Source organism: Bos grunniens, chromosome 5 (genome assembly GCF_055505025.1).
Source record: "Bos grunniens cultivar Pamir isolate PY7600 chromosome 5, Bosgru_T2T1.0, whole genome shotgun sequence".
Lineage (NCBI taxonomy): Eukaryota > Metazoa > Chordata > Mammalia > Artiodactyla > Bovidae > Bos > Bos grunniens.
Window position 1 is genome coordinate 98,417,209 of NC_141169.1, and position 21,583 is coordinate 98,438,791.

At 39.9% G+C, this 21,583-nt stretch overlaps 1 protein-coding gene across 2 annotated transcripts in view; it reads right to left on the minus strand.

The window, feature by feature from the left end:
- Window positions 1–21,583, minus strand: part of BORCS5 (BLOC-1 related complex subunit 5) — a 97,373-nt gene that overhangs the window by 30,031 nt on the left and 45,759 nt on the right. The window lies entirely within an intron of this gene.

Genomic DNA, 21,583 nt, shown 5'->3' on the forward strand with positions numbered 1-21,583 from the left:
ACAGAGTAAGAGGTTTAAATTTAACCTTGCAACTTTTGTAGCAACTATCATTTATGGAGGGTCTAGTACGAACCAAGCACTTGGCAAAGTGCCTCCTGGGCGTTATTTTTCAGACCTATAATTGCCCAGGAAAGTAAATGACCATTAGCTGCATTTTACAAGTGAGGAACCCAAGATGCAGAGAGGTTAAGTAACTTACCTAAAGTCACACAGTAAGTGGTTTCTACAAGACACAACACCTGACCTTATGGCACTACTTTAAGATATTAAGAATATAAATCCCTTCTTGACCAAAAGAATTGTAAAATGGTTGTCTGAGAAACAAAAGAAAATATATATAAGGAAACTGTTAGGAGGAAATACAAACATGAAGACATTTAAAAGCTGAGCAGGATGTCCACTAACATGCCATAAGCCTCATCCTTTACATTTTCTTCCAACATCAGTTTAGCTGGATAACTATTAAATTCCCTTAAATTTGAACAGGACATTATTTTTCAAAGCCTTTCACACAGAATTACCTTACCTTTCTTTAAGGTGTGTAGACCAGGATAATTATTAGCATTTACAAAAGATGAAATATCAGAGCTTAAATGACATGGCAAGGGTCACACAACAAAGTTCTGACTAGAACTCAAGTCCCCTGATTTCTGATCAAGTGCTTCCTTCCAACTCAAAGGTTCACAAACTTTTTGGTGTCAGGACACTTTGATCCTCCCAGAAATCATTGAGGACCCCAAAGCACTTGTGTATGTAATTTAAAGCAATATTCAAAGCTGTTAAAAATTAAAACTGAGCAGAGGCAGGAGAAGGTGAGACAAATCGAGAGTAGCACTGAAACATACGCATTACCGTATGTAAAACAGACAGCCAGTTAGAAGCTGCTGGTGTAACTCAGGGAGCTCAATCTAGTGCTCTGTGACAACCCAGAGGGGTGGGATGGGGTGGGAGAAGAGAGGGAGGGGACACATGTACACCTATGGCTCATTCATGTTGATGTATGGCAGAAACCAACACAACATTGTAAGCAAATGTCCTCCAATTAAAAAATGAAAAAAAAAAACAAAAACCAGAAAATTCTTGAACACTTATCATTTTTTAAAATAATATTACTCAGCTATTAAAAAGAATGCATTTGAATCAGTTCTAATGAGGTGGATGAAACCGGAGCCTATTATACAGAGTGAAATAAGTCAGAAAGAAAAACACCTACAGCTCAATTCCAGAAAAATAAATGACCCAATCAAAAAATGGGCCAAAGAACTAAATAGACATTTCTCCAAAGAAGACATACAGATGGCTAACAAACACATGAAAAGATGCTCAACATCACTCATTATCAGAGAAATGCAAATCAAAACCACAATGAGGTATCATTTCACGCCAGTCAGAATGGCTGCGATCCAAAAGTCTACAAGCAATAAATGTTGGAGAGGGTGTGGAGAAAAGGGAACCCTCTTACACTGTTGGTGGGAATGCAAACTAGTACAGCCACTATGGAGAACAGTGTGGAGATTCCTTAAAAAACTGGAAATAGAACTGCCTTATGATCCAGCAATCCCACTGCTGGGCATACACACTGAGGAAACCAGAATTGAAAGAGACACGTGTACCCCAATGTTCATCGCAGCACTGTTTACAATAGCCAGGACATGGAAGCAACCTAGATGTCCATCAGTAGATGAATGGATAGGAAAGCTGTGGTACATATACACAATGGAGTATTACTCAGCCATTAAAAAGAATACATTTGAATCAGTTCTAATGAGGTGGATGAAACTGGAGCCTATTATACAGAGTGAAGTAAACCAGAAAGAAAAACATCAATACAGTATACTAACACATATATATGGAATTTAGAAAGATGGTAACAATAACCCTGTATACGAAAAGAGCAAAAGAGACACTGATGTATAGAACAGTCTTTTGGACTCTGTGGGAAAGGGAGAGGGTGGGATGATTTGGGAGAATGGCACTGAAATACGTATAATATCATATATGAAACAAGTCGCCAGTCCAGGTTCGAGGCACAACACTGGATGCTTGGGGCTGGTGCACTGGGACGACCTAGAGGGATGGTATGGGGAGGGAGGAGGGAGGAGGGTTCAGCATGGGGAACACATGTATACCTGTGGCAGATTCATTTCGATATATGGCAAAACCAATACAATATTGTAAAGTTAAAAAATAAAATTTAAAAAAAAAAGAAAGAAAAACACCAATACAGTATATTAATGCATATATATGGAATTTAGAAAGATGGTAACGGTGACCCTATATGTAAGACAGCAAAAGAGACACAGATATAAAGGACAGACTTTTGGACTCTGTGGGAGAAGGCGAGGGTGGGATGATTTGAGAGAATAGCACTGAAACATGTATATTACCATATGTGAAACAGATCACCAGTCCAAGTCCTATGCGTGAAACAGGGAACTCAAAGTCGGTGCACCGGGACAACCCTGAGGGATGGGATGGGAAGGGAGCTGGGAGGAGGGGTTCAGGATGCGGGACACATGTATACCCATGGCTGATTCATGTCAATGTACGGCAAAAACCACTACAATATTGTAAAGTAATTAGCCTCCAATTAAAATTAATTAATTAATAATAATAACCCCATTATGTGTTCATGTAAATAACATATTTTAAAGGATATAACTACTTTCCCAAACAAAGAAGTGAGAAGAGTGGCATTCATTTACATTTTTCTAAGTCTTTTCCCTGTCTTGGCTTCATAGCAAACAGCTAGAGTCTAAGACCTGCTTCTGCATTTAACATGTTGCTATTTTACATCATGAAGCCTCTGAAAAACTCTACTGTACACTCCTATAAGAGGATGAGAGTAATTAACAATCATCTAAGTATTACTGTGAAAATAGTTTTGACCTCTGAGAATCCCTACTGGGAGCCTGGGGATCTCGGGGACCCCGTTCCACACCCAGAGCAGTACACTCACACCAGAGCCAATGGCACAGTGCAGATCCGAAATAAACATGACAAGCGCATGCGCTGGGCACCATCGGGATGGACTCGCACGCATCCAAGCTTGTCTTGGGAAGCCTTCCCCACTCCTGCCTCCCAACCACCAATGTCAAACCTCCACTGGTTCTGAGGAACCGGGACGTAAGCCAAGTTCTTCATCCCCTAAAGAAGCTGGAGGCTGCCTGACCGGAAGGAGCTGTTCCAGAGAATTCTCTCAGCTCCTCCTCTGGCCTGACAGAATGAAGGCTGCACCCCGCAGGGCCCTGCTCCCCCACCTCCACTGCCGACCCTGGCAGGAGACAGCCTGGAGCTCCTAGGAGCCTGCCTCCCCGCAGGAGCTTTTGACAGGGTTGACTTTGGCAGAAATAAGGATTTATTTTTTAGATCTGACGTTTTTATTGAGATCCTGTGTACAAGACCTTGTGTATTCCTTTACCTAACTTCTCCCAAAGGCAACACCTTGCAAAGTTATAATACAATATCACAGTCAGGACACTGACATGGGTACGACCCACTGATCTGCTCAGATATCCCCACTTTTTTTGGACGTGTGTTTAGCTCTGTACAGTTTTTTCATATGCCTAGGTTTGTGTATCACTACCACAGTCAGATTCGGAGCCATTCCAACACCCCAAGAAGTTCTGTTGCTTTTTATAACCACAACTACCCCTCTTCCATCCTCAGCTCCAACAACCACTAATCTGTTCACCATTTCTAAAATTTTGCCATTTCAAAAATGTTCAAAAAGGGAAAAATCCAAAATGTAACCTTTTGGGATTGACTTTTTTCACTCAGCATAATCCCTCAGAGATTCATTTACTTGTGGCATGTATCAGTAGTTTGTTCATTTTTATTTCTGAGTAGTACTCCATGGTATGTATCACTCAGAGTTTGGTTAACTATTCACCTGTTGAAGGACATTTGGATTGTTTCCAGTTTGGGGCTATGACAAACAAATATGCTATGGACAGTCGCCATATGGGTTTTTCTGTAAACAGAGATTTTCATTTCTCTGGGATGAATGCCCAAGAGTACAACTGAAAAACAAAACAAAGAGTACAGTCAGCAAAGATAAGACCGGAAGCTGACTGTGGCTCAGATCATGAATGCCTTATTGCCAAATTCAGACTTAAATTGAAGAAAGTAGGGAAAACCACTAGACCATTCAGGTATAACCTAAATCAAATCCCTTATGCTTATACAGTAGAAGTGAGAAATAGATTCAAGGGATTAGATCTGATAGACAGAGTGCCTGAAGAACTATGAACAGAGGTTCATAACACTGTACAGGAGGTGGTGATCAAAACCATCTGCAAGAAGAAATGCAAAAAGGCTAACTGGTTGTCTGATGAGGCCTTACAAATAGCTGAGGAAAGAAGAGAAGCAAAAGGAAGAGGAGAAAAGGAAAGATATACCCATCTGAATGCAGCACTCCAAAGAATAGCAAGGAAACATAAGAAAGCCTTCCTAAGTGAACGATGTAAAGAAATAGAGGAAAACAACAGAATGGGAACGACTAGAGATCTCTTCAAGAAAATCAGAGATACCAAGGGAACATTTCATCCAAAGATGGGCACAATAAAGGACAGAAATGGTGTGGACCTAACAGAAGCAGAAGATGTTAAGAAGAGGTGGCAAGAATACATAGAACTATACAAAAAAACTCTTAATGACCCAGATAACCATAATGGTGTGGTCACTCACCTAGACTAGTCATCCTGGAGTGAGAAGTCAAGTGGGCCTTAGGAAGCATCACTGCAAACAAAGCTAGTGGAGTTGATGGAATTCCAACTGAGCTATTTCAAATCCTACAAGATGATGCTGTGAAAGTGCTGCACTCAATATGCCAGCAAATATGGAAAACTCAGCAGTGGCCACAAGACTGGAAAAGATGTTTTCATTTCAATCCCAAAGAAAGTCAATGCCAAAGGACGTTCAAACTACTGCACGACTGCACTCATTTCACATGCTAGCAAAATTCTCCAAGCCAGGCTTCAACAGTACATGAACCGAGAATTTCCAGATGTTCAAGCTACATTTACAAAAGGCAGGGGAATCAGGAACCAGTGGAATTGCCAACATCCATTAGATCATCTGAAAAGCAAGAAAATTCCGGAAAAACATCTACTTCTGCTTCACTGACTATGCTAACACCTTTGACTGTGGGAATCACAACAAACTGTGGAAAACTCTTTAAAGAAATGCGAATACCAGATCACCTTACCTGCCTCCTGTGAAACCTGTATACAGGTCAAGAAGCAACAGAACTGGACATGAACAATGGACTTGTTCAAAATTGGGAAAGGAGTACGTCAAGGCTGTATACTGTCACCCTGTTTATTTAACTTCTATGCAGGGTACATCATGAGAAATGCCAGGCTGGATGAAGCACGAAATGGAATCAAGATTTTCAGGAGAAATATCAATAACCTCCGATATGCAAATGAGTCCACCCTTATGGCAGAAAGTGAAGAGGAACTAAAGAGCCTCTCAATGAAAGTGAAAGAGGAGAATGAAAAAGCTGGCTTAAAACTCAACATTCAAAATACAAAGATCATGGCATCCAGTCCCATCACTTCATGGCAAACAGATGGGGAAACAGTGGACACAGTGACAGACTTTATTTTCTAGGGCTCCAAAATCACTGTAGATGGTGACTACAGCCACGAAATTAAAAGATATTTACTCCTTGGAAGAAAAGCCAAGACAAAACTAGACAGAGTATTAAAAAGCAGAGACATTACTTTGCCAACAAAGGTCTGTTTAGTCAACGCTATGGTTTTTCCAGTAGTCATGTATGGATGTGAGACTTGGACCATAAGGAAGGCTGAGTGCTGCAGAATTGATGCTTTTGAACTGCGGTGCTAGAGAAGACTCTTGAGAGGCCCTTGGACTGCAGGAAGACCAAACCAGACAATCCTAAAGGAAATCAGTCCTGAATATTCATTGGAAGGACTGATGCTGAAGCTGAAGCTCCAATAGTTTGGCCACCTGATGCACAGAGCCAACTTATTAAAAAAGACCCTGATGCTGGGAAAGGCAGAAGGAGAAGGGGACGACAGAGGATGAGAAGGTGGGATGGCATCACTGACTCAATGTACATGAGTTTGAGCAAGCTCCTAGAGATGGTGAAGGACAGGGATGCCTGGCGTACTATAATCCATGTGGTTGCAAAGAGTCGGACACGACTAAACAACTGGACAGCAACAACAATTGCTGGGTTGCATGACTACTGCACGTTCAGTTTTATAAGCAACTGCCAAACATCTTTCTAGAGTGTCCATACTGAGAAAATGTGGGATTTTTCAGACCACTAAAGTCTCCTAATGAAGGTATCAATGGCTACGCCACTACTGACAAAGAATACAGTTCCTGGAAGGCAGACTTGGGAAGAAAGGCGCCTAGAGCACTTTGTTGTCAATTCAGGACTGAAGTCGTAAAAAGACTGAAGACAAACTGTGAGAAGAGGAATTAAATGATTTTGTGCCATCAAAAGTGGGCCAGGATTTAAAAAAAAAAAAAAGTGGGCCACGATAACACAAAGACCATAAAGGAAACATTGATATATCCAAAAGATAAAAATCAAGATTCCTCATGGCAAAAAGCAGTGTAAGCTAAAACAAAACAAAAAACCTGCAAGAAATATTTGCTACATGTATCATAAAGAGTAAGCTTCCTATTAGATAAAGAGCTCCTAGAAACTGGCAAGCAAAAAATCAGCAAAAGCAAGACGGACAAAGGATATGAACGGCATTTCACAAAAAAGTAAATACCAATGCCACAACTCTTAAGATGCAGAAGTTCACTCATTATAAGAAAAATACAAAAGAAGATTTCACTGGAAGTGCATTCTTCTCTTAAACTGGTAAAAATCCAAAAGTGTGATTAAAAATTCTATGGATGGAACTATGAGGAAACAGGCATTGCTGATTTGTATGTAAGCTGCTAATGTCATCATAGAGGGTGATTTGGCAACGATATCAATTTATGCAATTACAAATGCATAAAGCCATTAATGCAGCAATTTCTCTACTAGGAATTTATATGTTAGCACACGTGCTAAATGATGTATCATTATTTAAATGATTATTCATTGTAGCAGTGACTATAATAATAAAAGGAGAGCGAATACCTCAATATCCATCAAGGGAGCTTGCTATCAGTATCAATCAAGGTACATCCATAAATGGTATTACAGGGCCACGGAAAAGAATGAAGACGGTCTATGCATGTGTGTGTGTTAGTCACTCAGTCATGTCCAACTCTTTGTGACCTCAGGGACTGTAGCTCACCAGGCTCTTCTGTCCATGGAATTCTCCAGGCAAGAATACTAGAGTGGGTAGCCTCTTCTTCTCCAGGGGATCTTCCAAACCCAGGCATCGAACCCAGATCTCCTGCATTGCAGGCAGATTCTTTACCATCTGAGCCACTAGGGAAACCCAAGGTTTGTACATATTCACATGGAAAAATCTCCCAAGGATATGACGTTATAAAAGAAAGGTATATAAAAAATGAAGAAAATAAAAACTTTTTTCATTTATGTATAATGTCTGTAGTACTTATTTTATACCCCTACTGTATTTATAAGACTCTCTTAGACAGTTAAATGTAAGTGGTAATTGCCCGAATCTCAGTCAAGCTCTTGAATTAAAATATAAAGATTTAAGTATTTTGCTGTTCATTGTGTAATTGCTATTGGTAGTTATTAAATAGTCTTTACCATATTTAAATAGTTTACTTTAATTATCAAGAATGGAGGACTTCCCTGGTGGTCCAGTGGTTTTGATTTCAGGCTTACAGTGCAAGAGACCTGGGTTCAATCCCTGGTCAGGGAACTAGATCCCACATGCTGCAACTAAGATCCGGTGCAGCCAAATTAATTAATTAATTAAAAAAAAAAAAAAAAGAGTGAGCTGAGGAAATCTTCAGGAGGAGAAAGGCTTCTCAGGGTCCCTGCTCTGCATTCCCATATAGACTTCAGAGTGAGGCCTGCTCTCAGCCTGCACCTGCTCCTCCAAGGTGAGTGAGGAAGATTCCAGAGCCTGCCCTTAAGAGTGGCGGGGAGGAGAGCTCCAGCCAGGGCTGGCTCATGGCACCAGAGGCTGAAGCAGAGAGCCTCCAAACCAGCGACAGATCTTCAGTCAAAACCCTGACCCTTCTTCCTACAAAAACGAGGGAGGTGGGGGGAAAGTTTGCTAAGCCTAGAAGGCACCCTAAGGTGTTCAAAGGAAGACGCACAGCAACTCCAAGGTCAGAGAAATCACACTTGAAAGGACTTCCCTGGTGGTCCAGTGGTTAAGACTCCATACTTCTAAAGCAGGGGGCATGGCTTCTATCCCTGGTTGGGGTACTAAGATCCCACATGCTGTGTAGCCAAAAAATAAATAAATAAAATAAAATTTAAAAAAGAAAAAGAAATCACCCTTATAAACTGCAATTACACCCTCCCCTAAACACCTAAAAACAAAGCTCAGGTACACAGGTCTATTATCAGAATGTGTTTCTGATAATAGAAGGAATCTCTGAAAATCAGCCCATAAATCCAGCTCCAGGACACAGAAGGAGCAAGACAGAGGGGAAAAAAAAAAAGATGGGCCACTTTTTCTACTCCTGAAGTTACAGAGCTCCAACAAGACAGGCTGGTCCTGGAGGCAACGAGAACAACGTTTTCCCAGGTTCTCAAGTGTCAGGAACTCAGCTCCCCCATTCTGATGCCTGAAGCACCCCTATATCTTCTGATGAAAGGAGAAGAGCAGACAGAAAGCTGGGTACACTCAGAGATGGTAAATTTTTTCATTTGCAGGAGACCATATACTGTCTGCCCTCCAAGAGGTTTTAATTTGGAATACATGTTCATTTTTAAACATTGTTGATGCTTTAACTGTGTGCTCTCCTGCTCTGTCAACCTCTACCTGAACTCAGCCAACCAGCACCCCTCATTCACATTACCTGCCTGGCCTCTGAGGGCCTCTAGGCTTATCCCTCTATTTTCAGTCTTACTTACCAACTCTGCTGCTGCGTCACTTTAGTCGTGTCCGACTCTGTGTGACCCCAGAGACAGCAGCCCACCAGGCTCCTCTGTGCTTAGGTAACAGACAATGAACCCTATATACCCTTGAAATGATCTTTTGTAGAGTTTTATAAATGCTCTTTATGGTTAAGTCTTTTTTCCCTTTTTTAAATTTTATTACATAAACTTTCAAATATACAGAAAAGAAAAACTATATACCCAAATATGATCTAGAATCAGCCACTGACATTTTATCACATCTATTAATACTTCATCCTTCTGTTGTCTTTTCCTAAGCCATTAAAAAATTAGCAGTCATGACACTTCATCCCTGATATTCTATTTTTTTATGGATTTATGGTTAGTTTTTCATGTTAAACAAAAGTTTCTAAATTATGTCTTCCTTACTGTGTTAGGGAACAGGGCCATTACCCTCAGCTGTCTAACTCTTCTTTAGCTTAACACAGTGATGTACACAAAGTAGATGTTTATTGAACTGAAGACGTGATTTAATAGATTCCATATTTGCAAATGGTAAATACTGAGGCATACTCTAAGATCCTGTTGAAACCACTCTGTTTACACAGGAATGAAGAGTGGGCTCTGGGGAATGGGTGAGGACCACGTCTGAGTATTACACAGATACAGCAACTTGCCATTTGTACCTACCTCTCTGTGTAAAGTGTTGAGTGGAAAAACCATCAGGGTTAGAAATTTGGAAAAGATTTTTGCTGAGAAATCTTTTTCTTTCTGAAATGTCAGGTAGGAAAAAAAAAGTTTTTCAAAAGTATAGTACAGAGCCATATGGCTATTAACCTATGCTATTACCAAGCTGAATTCCTTAACTTTTAAAAACTTAGTTACTTTCAGGAGTAGAAATCAGTACTATGAGTAATAGCACTCAAATTTGGGAAACAGCATAACAAGCGTCATTTTCTTCTGCAGAATCCAGAAAGCAGAAGCTATGTAACTTTGACAATAGCTATTGTGAAGGTACAACTAAGCAACAGATTTAAAAAAAAAGAAATCACCTCCCCACAAAATCAAGGATTTTTTACACTATTGGTCACAGAATATTTCAAAGTCAAAAGTACATAAGCCATGTGTATTATTACCTAAACTCTAGATCCCAAAGGCATTCAGGTCTACAAACACCTGCCCATTTAAACAGGACCTTTATGATGTACGTTGGCGATCGGTTCTTTTGCAGTATTCAGAAAAGCGTGCCCTCTATGACTGGTTCCCTGAGGAACTTTTATGTCCACCTCAGAGGCACACCAATCTCACTCAGGAGAAGCAGCCACCCAGAATGGCTACCATTACTGTTTTGGTTAATCCATGTGGCAGAAGACACTGCAAGTGCAGACAGCCCCAGTGTAACACCCAATCTATCACAGTTTTCAGTGGAGAGAATGCTCCCTCCTAATAATTTCTACCAGAGGTTCTAACTACCAGAGGGCCAAGAAAGAACTTGCTCATTGTGGTAGTGCTACATACACACTAAATGTCCGTATCCCCCCAAAATACATGTGCTGAAACCTAATGTGAGAGTATGAGGAGGCAGGGCCTTTGGGGGTGATTAGGTCATGAGGGTGGAGCCATCACGAATGGGATTAGTGCCCTCATAAAAGAAACCCCAGAGGGTGAAATTGATCCATTCACCATGTAGGACACAGGAGAAAGACTGCCCGTTGTGAATCAGGAAGTGGTCCCTCACCAGCACTTTGATTGTGGACTTCTGAGCCCCCAGAACTGGGAGAAATAATTTTCTGCTGATTGAAGACATCCAGTCCATGATATTTTGTTATAGAAGCCCAAATGGACCAAGACAGGGAACATGGGGAAAGCTGATTTGAGTCCCATTATTTATGAACTGTGTAAACTTAGACAATTTACCTTATACTCTGAGCCTCAGTTTTCTCATGTAAAACTGGGATAATAATCACTTCCCTTTCAGGATTTACCTAGCATACAGTAGGATCCTGGTAAATATCTGTTCCCTTTTATCTTCCCTGTCTTAAGACTCAGGAGGTAAAGGGGTACTCAGGCTTGGGGGGAATCAGCAGTAGGGCACAGAAAGCATTTCACCCCTCCAGGTTCAGGCACCCATTTGTCCATGGTCAATACCCTGGTTTATGGTACTAAAGAAACAAGAAAAGAGAATGTCAACAACCCAAAGCAGATACAACTTTTGCAAGCATGATCAGTACCTACAAATGAGACACCTCACTATCTTCAAGAAATCCTATCCTCTAGAACTTAACTTAGTTTTTTACAATCTCCTCCACTTTTTCCTCCCAAAGAGTTAAGTAAAGGGTCAACTCATTATCCTTCTTCAATAGTCTCCAGGCTCAAAGCCTTGCACTCTTGTTGAACTTACAGGGCAAGGAAAGGAGGCAGCTTGACATAATGAAGCAAAGTATAAGCTTTAGAATCAGACTGACCTGGGAATTTGAATCCAGGAATTGCTATTTGACTTCCCTGGTGGCTCAGAGGTTAAAGAGTCTGCTTGCAATGTGGGAGACTCGGGTTCGATCCCTGGGTTGGGAAGAACCCCAGGAGAAGGAAATGGCAACCCACTCCAGTATTCTTGCCTGGAAAATCCCATGGATGGAGGAGCCTGGTAGGCTACAGTCCATGGGGTCGCAGAGTTGGACATGACTGAGTGACTTCACTTTCACTTTTCACTTTCATTGCTGTTTACCACCTGTGTCATGGGAAGGTGGATGCTTAACTTCCCTGAACTCAAACCCTTCATCTGCAAATTAAATACTACCTACATTAAAGGAGTGCTGAGAGAATTACACCAAGGTACGCCTGCCATAGTGTAAGGCACAGAGTAGGCACTCAATTCATGTGAATTTTCTCAATGTCCTCAATGTCCCCAAGTCCCCAACTACCAACTGTTGCCATAATCAAATAAGCAGGGCCAGCCCTACCATATACGAATATCTGCTAGCACCGCCTTCTATATATACTATATACATCAGGACTGTGGAGAATAACAAAAAAAGTTATCTCCCTCCTCAGGCAGATTACCAGAAGCAGCAGGACTTAAATACAAAGAACACAGAGGTGAACAAAAGTAACAACAAAAGCCAGTTCAAAAATGGGCAAAGGACTTAAGTAGACATTTCACCAAAGATACAAGGATGTCACTAAGCACATTAAAGATGCTCAATATCACTACTCATTAGGGAAATGCAAAAAAAAAAAACCCAAAAAACATAAAAACCACAATGAGATCCACTTGTAACTGACATAGCAGCTATTATCCAAATAATAGAAAATAATAAGTTCTGATGAGGATGTAAAATGTTTTGAAAACTATGTTTCAAAACATTGCTGAAATTGAAACCCTTAGGGATTGCTGGAGAGAATGTACAATGGCACCCCCACTGAGGAAGACAATATGGTAGTTCCTTGAAAAATTAAACAGAGAGGATTCTGGAAGATGGTAGAATGGGATGTACCAGGAATCCATCTCTCCACCTAGACAACAATTGCACTGGCAGAATCTGTCTGATACAACTATTTTGGAACTCTGGAGTCTACTGAAGGCTTCAACTTCCAGGGGAAGGTCTGGATGGTAAACTGTGCTTGATTTCAGTCACTTTCAGCCTTTTAGCACAGCAGCATCTTACCATCCCCAAACCCCTATGGCAGGCAGCGGCGAACAACTTACATACAGCTTGTAGGAGCCAGGGTGGGCAATAAGGAGCCGGTCCCTCCAAACACCAGGGGTTCCTGTTCTGATCACAAAGGGCAGACACGGAGGCCGTGGCCACTCATGGTGCACACCTGCACTGTTGAAAGGCCTCTCACCCTCCAAATGAAGTGATTTCCGGGGACTTAAAGTGCTGGCAACTTTTTTCTTCCCTTTCATTTTTCTCCTTTTTCCCTTTGTGGAGCTAGATATTGAACATGGGAACATTTGGAGCTAGACACTGGCCATGAGAACAATCAAAAGCAACCACATATATGGGAGAAGTCAGAAATTCACTGTGTATGCCCAGGAAAGGTGCAGGCTTAGAAAAGATCTGGGAAGCCCTGATCCTCAGCAGAGAGACAGCACACTAGCAGAATACAAAGTTAACACAAAAAAATCAGTTGCGTTTCTATATACTAACAATAAACAATCCAAAAAGGAAATTAAGAAAACAATTACATTTAATGAAGTATGAAAAAAGGATACTTAGGAATTAACCAAGGAGACAAAGGATCTGTACAATGAACACTGAACAATGAACACTGCAAAACACAGGTGAAAGAAGTTGAAAAAGACATAAATAAGTAGAAAGACAACTCAACTTCATGATCCAAAAGACAAGATTATTAAGATATCAACACTACTTAAAGTGATCTACAGAGTCAGTGCAATGCCTACTGAAGTTCCAACAGTTTTTGCAGAAATAGAAAAGTACATCCTAAAACTTATATGGAATCTCAGAGAAACCTCAGTAAGCAAAACAATCCTAAAAAAGAAGAGCGCAAGTGGAAGACTCATACTCTGTGATTTCAAAACTTACTAAAAAGCCACAATAAACAAAACAGTGCGCTACTGGCATAAACAGACATACAGATCCATGGACTAGAATAAAAGTGAGTGTTAGTCACTCAGTCTTGTCTGACTCTTTGTGACCCCATGGACTGTAGCCCATCAGGCTTATCTGTCCATGGAATTATCCAGGCAAGAATACTGGAATGGGCTGCCGTTTCCTTCTCCAGGGGAACTTCCTGACCCAGGGATTAAACCTGGGTCTCCCGCATTGCAGGCAGACCATTCACTGACTGAGCCACCAAGGAAGACCTAAGGAATAGAACAGAGAGCTCAGAAACAAACCCTCATGTATATGGTCGAATGATTTCCTACAATGGTGTCAAAACCACTGATGGGGAAAGGAACAGTCTTTTTAGGAAATGGTGATGAGAAAACTGGATATTCACGTGCAAAAGAATGAAGCTGAATTCTTATCTAACACCACATACAAAAATTAATTCAAAATGGATCAGACTTAACTATAAAACTCTTTGAGGAAATGACAGAAGCTTCACAACATTGGATTTGGCAATGATTTCTTGGCTATGACATGAAAGATACAGACAACAAAAGATAAAATTCTCGATTTCATGGAAATTTAAAAATTTTATGCAACAAAAGGCACTAACAACAGAGTAAAAAGGCAGCCTACAGAATGGGAGACAATATACGCTAATCATATATCTGATAAGGGGTTAACATTTAGAATACATTAAAAAAAGACTCCTAAAACTCACACTAAAAACCAAACAGCTTGGTTCAAAAATGGTCAAAAGACTTCACTAGATAGTTCTCCAAAGAAGATATATATAAATAGCCAATAAACACATGAAACAGTGGTCAAAATCACTAATCATATGGGACATGCAAATCAAAACCGCAGTAAGATACTACCTCCCATTCATGAGTAAGGCTACTATCAAAAAAGCAGAAAGCAATAAGAGCTGGTGAGAACGTGGAGGAACTGGAACCCTCCAAAGTGTTTTTACAATTGCTGATGGGAATGTAAAATGTGTAGTACAGTCACTGTGGAAAATAGCATGGCAGTTCTTCAAAAAATTAAAAATTACTGTATGATTATCAGCAATTCCATTTCTGAGTATATACCTCAAAGAACTGAAAGCCAGGACTGAAAGTGATATTTGTACACTCACGTTCACAGCAGCATTATTCATCAGAGTTAAGAAACGGAAGAAACTCAAGCATCCACCATTAGGCTGATGGATATGCAGAAAGTGGTATATACATACAATGTTACATCATTCAGCCTAAAAAGGAAGGAAATTCTGACCTACGCTACAACATGGATGAACCCTGAGAACATTATGCTAAGTGAAATAAGCCAGACACAAAAGGGCAAATATTGTATGATTCCACTTACATGAGGTACAAAGAATAGTCAAATTCATAGAGAAAGAAAGAAAAAGAATGGTGGCCAGTGGCTGAGAGAGGAGATAATAGGAAGTTACCCTTTAATGGGTACAGAATTTCAATTTTGGATGATGAAGTTCTAGAGATGGATGGTGGTGATGTTGCACGATAATATGAATGTACTTACTGCCACTGAAATGCACACTCAAAAAGGGTTAAGATGGTAGGTTGATTTTCACTTTCGCTCAACAAAAATATTTCACAGTACCTAATAAAGTGGCCAAAAATGTGTGGCCAATACGGAATAAAAGGAAAACTATAAAAGGATAAACCAAGGGAAAACATCTAAGTCTCATTTCCTTCTCTGAAAATTGATTGAGTTGAACCATGTTTGCTTCTAAGTCTAAACTTCAAAAATTCCAAGTTTCTCTGCAGAGAGAGACAAAGTATTATTCTAGACTGCTACACCATGTTTCTTTAAAAAAAAAAACACACACACAAAGTTAAGACTAATTTAGAATTATCTGCAGAAAGGAACATATTTAAATTCAGAAGACTCTTACTCTGAGTACGAAAATAAAAGATAATGAAGGGGGAGAACGGACACATGCATGTATATGGCTGAGTCCCTTTGCTGTCCACCTGAAACTATCACAACACTGCTGATCGATTACACTCCAATATGAGATAAAAAGTTAAAACAATAATCAGAGAAATGCAGTCTAAAGAGTTGACTCATTGGAAAAGACTCTGATGCTGGGAGGGATTGGGGGCAGGAGGAGAAGGGGATGCCAGAGGATGAGATGGCTGGGTGGCATCACTGACTCGATGGACGTGAGTCTGGGTGAACTCTGGGAGTTGGTGATGGACAGGGAGGCCTGGTGTGTGCGATTCATGGGGTTGCAAAGAGTCGGACACGACTGAGCAACTGAACTGAACTGAACTGAACCAATGAACATACATAGTTTGGATGCCACAGGTTTTCAGTATCTCTCACTGAATGAATGCAGAAAGCCCATTCTGTCTCCCTCCTCTGAAGAATGAATGCCAGCCTGTACACTGGGCACCTGGGTCCTCCGTGCAACTTGGCACCAAGCATCCACAACACCCGGGTGTGCTCCACTTACTGAAACATCGACACCCTCAAAATGTAGCTTTCCAGACTAAGTCAGATGGGTTTTTTGGGAGCACCAAGGGCTTCTTCCCTTTCTAAAAGAGTTTGCTTTTAAGGAACAAAGTGTTCTTTTAAACACTAGCATCTAACACTTGATTCCACTGACACTTAGTTTGAGGTGTGTGTACACAGCTCCTCACAGTACAGACTCTGCAAGGGTCTTTACAGAGTCAACAGCAAGCACAATGGGGACCTGAATTTTTTTTTTTTTTTTAAGGTTTTCAGAAAGATGAATCACAGACTTGCTTTATACAAAAACAAATGAAGTACTAAGAAAAGGATGCAACGAAAAAGATATCGGAAATATTAATGTCAGGACTTCTTTGTTCAGAGGAGTCACCTTTCTTGTTGGTGTTAACTCATGGCTTCCTTGAAGGATTACATACGCTGTCCCACGGATTAGGGGACACATTGAATAAATTGTTTACACTGAACAAAACACCCTGAACGGACAGAATGTTCTCACACTCACTAGTAGCTTAAAATCCTCAGGCAATACTGTTATAAATTAACAGCTAATTTCTAAGAACAAGATGGATTTTAGAGAAAAATTGATTTTTTCCCACACAGGAGGCCTACTAATAAGGAAAACAATCTTGATTTCTACTCAGTTTATCTACAATTAACAGGAAACAAAAGAGTATTTTTTCCCTTAACACAGAGAGTTACGACCCAAGGAGCTGGCAATAGGCAAAGAATCACACCTGAGAGCCTAGTCACCTATTATATCCAAACTGAAGAGTCAAAAAGCTTCTTTTTTTCCCACCTGCCCTGCAGCCAGAACACAAGCCCAACGGCTGAAGTTCCATCCATCTGTCCACCAGCTCCAGCTACTAAATAGGGAGCAAATGTTGCAAAACAGGGGCCTTCCAAGAGGTCCATTCTCTGGTTTCTGGAGAACCAGTGCTTCTTAGGAAGCAACGGAAGCAGAAAGAGTGGCCAGTCCAGTCTCCACGGCCAGCCGTCACTGTTTGTGGTACAAGGTGTGTCGAGCACTTGGTCGTGATAGCCACAGTGACCTCACCAGGTCAGTTCTGTGGCCGGATTTTGGCCATCTGCTTGAGTAGGTTGTCCAAAACCTGATTTCAGAGTTCTTCAGGAGATTCTGTAAACCAGTCACTGTCCTTTCAGTAAATTCTTTCTCGGCTTAGATCAGATGGAAAATCTGACTGATACACTTCAATTTCTCTATCAGTAAAAGGGGGGGTAAAACTATGTACCTTGAAGCCAGCTGAGAGGATTAAACAAGATATTGAAAGCCCTTTATAACCACGTAGTATCAAAATTTACTAAAACTTAACTACATGGCAGGCACTGTATAAAGCATTAAATTTCAAGAAAAACAACAGTTAACATTAATGATGGCACTCTTTTAGACAAGCACTATGCTAAACATATTATATGTTTTAATTATCAGAACGACCTTAGGAGACAGGTTTTAGTACCTTCTCTACTAAGAAAGTAAATAAACAGTAATAATAATCATGACAACAAACCACAGTGATAGGATTAACAAAGAAGAAATACTGTAAATTAATGATTTTTGGTGTCAGAAATACTACTGTAATTTAAAGGAGATAAAAGCCAAAACATGAGAGCTGTAGAGTTGCCAGTTCTTGAAATTCTCGTGTCCTAAATTTGGCAACTCACTTGAGGAATTAATTTAAAATACCATTTCCTTCTGATTTATGCTTAAGGCAGTTTTGCTTATGTGAAACTTGGTTATAGTTTGGAGTCAAAATGTTTTCAGCCACAACATAGCTCATTTATAACTAAATCTTATTCTTCAAGGAGCTGGAGCTCTGGTTGAAGATTCATTTTTGGCAGTTATCATAGCATCGTTTTTGTATACTGTTATCGACCTTCTTGCTTTCTTTCCAGTTACTGGGTAAGGTCCTTGAGGAAGGAATCATGTACTTTTGTCTCTGAAATTCAGACCCAAGGCACATAAGTAGCTCACAGATATACACAAAGTAGTACTCCATAGATGTCTGCTGTTTCATATACTGAGGAATGCTCACTTTTGTATGAATTCTGCAAACACACAATTGGTACCCCCTTGGGCCTTGGCTGAAGCTCCCAAATTCTAGAGGCTTGAGGGCTCAGTCACTCCATTCCATTTCCTCAAAGCAAAGTTCTGATTTAAATTTATTTTTCCCTAGAGGGGTGGAATGGGAGTGGGGAGGCCGGCTCAAGAGGGAGAGGATGTATATATACAGTTATGACTGATTCACGTTGTACAGCAGAAACCAACACTGTAAAGCAATGATCCTCCAATTAAAAATAAATAAAAATTTAAAACCAATACACTATTCAGGTAAAAAAGAAACTTTCAAGTGTGCTTGCCAAAAAAAAAGAAAGAAATAAAAGTATTTCTCATGAGAGCAAGAGACGCACATTCTGTTCATATCTCTCCAAAGAAATGAACTCATTCCTGCCTCTAAAGTAAACTTACGTCACCAGTATTGAAAGATATAGGCTCCTCTTGTGCAAGCAGTACATGAGACCTTAATCTGTAAATCACTTGACTGCAGTCTTTTGAAAATTCGGCAAAGGCAGGTCTATGGAACTACAGATAAAAGTGATACCAAAGGTCAACAAAACCGCAGATTAAACTCTGTTCTCCTCCCCTAGCAACTACTGAAACACAACACACTCTGTCCTGTCATCACTCAGTCAAAGCCTGATTGATCTAGTGTAATTAAACCATATACTCAGCAAGTCCCCTCCTCGGTCTCCTGACCCTTGGTCTCAAGTTCACTAAGGTGACATATCTGGATCCCAATGTGACCACAAATGCAAGGTCACTATGACAGGGCTGAGAGTACGGGTTTCCACATTCCCAGTTCATCAAGCCGTGTGCGTCACTCCCTTTGTGGTAGAAGACACCCAAGTTATAAAAATTCAGACTTTCCCCACTACCCCTAAAGCACACAGCTGTGAAAACATCCTTCTTTATGGAACATATCAGCTGACAGCATTCAGAAAAAAAAAAAAAAAATGTAATTATTTGTGACTTTTTCTCACCCTATGCTTCAGTTTCCCCAGAGACAGGAAGGAGCCCCATAGGGCACTAGGGAGAGATGGGCTATCATAGGAAGGAAATCCTTGGTGTGTCCAAACCACGGATGGAGGAGCTGGGGTTATCAAATGGGAAGCAAGCAGAAGCAACACACGTCCGATAATCATGCCACACTACCAATACGATATCCCAACTGGGTAAGCCAAAGATGCAAACATCCTTTAACAGAAATACATCTGATTTTATGATGTAATTAAAGAAATATGATGGTAAAATTAATAGAAATGTTACAGAGACAGACTTGCAAACTGGTTTAAATATACAGGTTTGAGAATTAGACCCGAGTTTAAAACTGGCACTACCTTTAATACCTATGTGACAGAAAAAGTCTTTAAACCTCTCTGAGACTCAGCATTCTCATTTTCCAAATAAGGAAAATGCCCACTCGAAGAGGTTAGACAGGTTTTAAAGGAAGTAATACATGTAACACCTTTGTGGGAAAGAAAGAAAGATAAAAGTTGCTATTATTATTAGTGGAAAAATGAGACTATATAAACCAAAATCTCTGCTCATATGCAACTTAGAAATAATAATAAAATGAATAGTCCCTACAGACACTTTGGAACTTTTCTATCAAGTATAAAAATATGTGGAAGGTTCTTCTAGCCTACCTGTGTTCACATATGTAGTTTTCACTACTAAGTCAATATAAAGCTAAATTATATCTTGGAAAGAAACAAGACGAAAAGTAGGTCAAACATATGTTTGTTTTCATATTAGTTATAGTAAAAACTAACAAATAAATAAAGGTGAAGAATTTCCAGCAATACTTTTAGGGAGCCTTTCATTAAAAAAACAAATGAAATGGTAAGTGAAAGTTACAGAAAATCAAACTTGGGCTTAAGTGACAGAACCACATTCAACTAACTAACTAAAGTTGAGCAATAAGGGAACAGATTGCCTTGTGTTGCAACAATCTGCTTGGAATTAGATATTTAGCAAATCAAACCTGTAAGTCTAATTCAATGAGATAGTCTACAAAATACACTCAATTTAAGGACTCTGCAAGTAGAAGACTGGGCGATAAAATTTTAAAAGTCCCTCCCAATTCTAAAATTCTATAAACCTTGACACTACAATATACAACAAACTCTCTGCTGTCCATGGTCAGGTAGAGTTCACCCCTAAAAGTGAAAGTCATGCAGTCTTGTCTGACTCTTTGCAACCCCACGGACTGTAGCCCACCAGGCTCCTCTGTCCATGGAATTCTCCAGGCAAGAATGGATTGCCATCTTCTTCTCCAGGGAGTTCACCTCTAAAATCATCCCTATTAACAGAAAGATTCAGATTCAATTAAAGATTTGCCACTCAATTCAAGGGGCTTCTCTGGCGGATCAGTGGTGAAGAATCCACCTTGGCAGGTGGATACAGGAGACACAGTTCGATCCCTAGGTCAGGAAGATTCCCTGGAGAAGGAAATGGCAACCCGCTCCAGTGTTCTTGGGGTTGCAAAGAGTCACACACAGTGACTTAATTCAAATATAAGAGAAGCTAAATTAACAGATCTCATGACACCCCTGTTTCCTCTCTCAACTGATTTTTTTTCTTCTGTATGGATGCCTTTCTTATAATCTCTTTCTTCAGTCTAACTCCACACACATATACTAACCTTTTCTAGAAGTCTATCCCAAAGAAACAACCTGAAATGCATAAGATTTTTATACCAAGACTGTTTACTGCTGTATTATTTTAATATCAAAGATGTCCTCTAAGGGTAGAATGCTTAAATTATAACATTAATACAAAGAAATGTTATGCAGCTATTAAAATAGTGTTTTAAAATAACAGCCAATGACAGGAAATGCCACAATATAATTTTAAGTGAAACTATGATACAAAATAAATTTAGCATGATTCTATTGTAGAGTAAATGTATATCACATATATGTTTACAATACAAGGAAATACATAATAAAATGTTAACAATGGCTATGTCTAGGTGGCAGAATTTTTAATCTTATTTTTTGAAACTTCTGTTTTCTGAACTATCCAAAATAACTATGTATTCACTTTGTGATCATAAAAAGAAACATTAATTGTTAAAAATAAATGTGAGCAAAGTAACCTGTTATAGATACCTTGATTCTATAACTCTGAGATGAAAACAGTTCCTTTAAAAGGAGGAAGGCTGATATAAAAAAATAAGTTTGCATCTGTTGACCCATGTTTGAGCTGGTTGCTAAGCACAGAGCTGTCTTTAAATGAATCAGTAAACAAGGAACAGCTGGGACAATATCTAGTGTGATTGAGGATGCAGAACAACAGGAACTCTCATACACAGCTAGTAAGGATATAAATCGACACCATCTTTGAAGAGTTGACTATATCTAGTAAGGTTGAAAATACCTGTGCCTTTCAGTTCAGTTCAGTCACTCAGTTGTGTCTGACTCTTTGTGACCACATGGACTGCAGCACTCCAGC